The sequence below is a fragment of the Mastomys coucha genome, chromosome X (genome assembly GCF_008632895.1).
Source record: "Mastomys coucha isolate ucsf_1 chromosome X, UCSF_Mcou_1, whole genome shotgun sequence".
Classification (NCBI taxonomy): domain Eukaryota; kingdom Metazoa; phylum Chordata; class Mammalia; order Rodentia; family Muridae; genus Mastomys; species Mastomys coucha.
The window spans coordinates 83,296,609-83,298,726 of NC_045030.1; the positions used below are offsets into that span (position 1 = coordinate 83,296,609).

Here is a 2,118-nt window from a genome sequence, read left to right on the forward strand (position 1 = left end):
TCACATTCCTTCCTGTCTAATATCAACTCTTCAGTCTCAGCCCTCTTTGAAGACCTCCTGCAGGAACCTTCTTTTCTCTCTTTGTCTACTCCCTGTGAACTCTACAGATTCTTGTGCTAGACTCTGCTTTCTTTTTTCCTGTGGATTTACTCAGCCCATGCATTTCTAACCAATCTCAATTCATTTCTGTCAGTTCTTAATCATTTTGAGATTGTCAGTGAACAATCAGTCAGAGAAATTGGAAGCCTATGGAATGGGAAACTAATAACAACCACAGATCTTGTAGTGGATATTATATAAAGACTTTAAGAAAACTGGACACCAAGAAAAGGAATAGCCCAATTCAAATGTTAGGTACAGATCTAAACAGAAAATTTTCAAGGGATAAAAAAGAAATAGCTGAGAAATACTTAAATAAATGTTCAATATCTTTAGTCACCAAGGAAATGTTAATTAAAATTACTTTGATATTTCATTTTCTACACATAAGAATAGGTAAGATAGGGGAATTCATATGGAGGTCAGAGTGAAAGCTGATGTGAGAAGGAGTCATGGCTGCCAAAATGTTTGAGTCCATCAGAAAGTTGGGTCTGGCTTTAGCAGTTGCAGGAGGCATGGTGAACTCTGCTTTATATAAGGTGGATGCTGATACAGAGCTGTCATCTTTGATCGATTTCGTGGCATACAGCACATTGTGGTAGGGGAAGGGACTCACTTTCTCGTCCCTTGGGTACAGAAACCTTTGACTGCTGCCCTTGACCATGGAATGTACAGGTCATCACCAGTAGCAAAGACTTGTAGAAAGTCAACATCACACTGTTCATCCTCTTCTGGCCAGTGGCCAACCAGCTTCCTCATCTACACCAGCATTGGAGAGAACTATGATGAGCTGGTGCTGCCGTCTATCACCACAGTGATCCTCAAGTTGGTGGTGGCTTGGTTCGATGCTGGACTGAATACCCAGAGAGCTGGTCTCCAGGCAGGTGAGCGATGACCTCACAGAGCGAGCAGCAACATTTGGCTCATCCTGGATGACGTGTCCCTGACATATCTGACCTTCGGGAAGGAGTTCACAGAGGCAATAGAAGCCAAACAGGTGGCTCAGCAAGAAGTGGAGATAGCCATATTTGTGGTGGAAAAGGCTGAGCAGCAGAAGAAGGCAGCCATCTTCTCCGCTGGGAGTGACTCCAAGGCAGCACAGCTGATTGCTAACTCAGTGGCCACAGCAGGCTATGGCCTGATTGAGCTGCCCAAGCTGGAATCTGCCAAGGACATTGCTTACCAGCTCTCAGAAGATTAACTACCTGCCAGCAGGGCAGTCCATGTTCCTCCAGCTTCTCCACTTAGGCCTGCTGGTCCACGGTCTACACCATGCTGAATGACACATTCCTTCTGTCCCACCTCAGAAATCACTGTGAAATTTAATGATTGGCTTAAAGTGAAGGAAATAAAGGTAAAATCACTTCAGGAAAAAAAAAAAGAATAGGTAAGATCAATAAAATACGATCAATAAAAGTGATAGTTCATGTTGGCAAGGATTTGTACTAAGAGGAACACTCTTCCATTGCTGTTGTGAGTGCAAAACTCTAAAACCACTTCAGAAATCAATTGGTGGTTTCTCAGAAAACTCGGAATAGCTCTACCTCAAGAGCCAACTACATTTCTGGGCATATAACCAAAAGATGCTCCACCCTCCTAAAAAGATACTTACTCAACTATGTTTATATCAGCTATATTCGTAACAGTCAGAACAATTACAGACTGGAAACACCTAGATGTTCTTCAGTTGAAGAATGGATAGAGAAAATGTGCCATATTAAAAACAAACACCTCATGAATTTTGCAGACAAATAGATGGAACTTGAGAATATCATCCTGAGATAGATAATCAGTCCCAAAAAGATAGACATGATATATACTCACTTATAACTAGATATTAGCCATAAAATATGTTATTACCATACTGCATTCCACATACCTGAAGATGATAAAGAATAAGGAAGGCACAAGCAAGGATTTTTTTGTAAAGATATTTTCTTTATATACATTTCAAATGATATCCCCCTTCCCAGTTTCCCCTCCAAAAAGAATAAGAAAAAAAAAACCTGTTCTTTCCCC

General features: G+C 41.1%; 1 pseudogene; it reads left to right on the plus strand.

Annotated features, from left to right (window-relative positions):
* The first annotated feature begins 551 nt into the window (after positions 1-551).
* LOC116086285 lies at positions 552-1,382 on the plus strand (annotated as a pseudogene).
* The last annotated feature ends 736 nt before the right edge of the window (positions 1,383-2,118 follow it).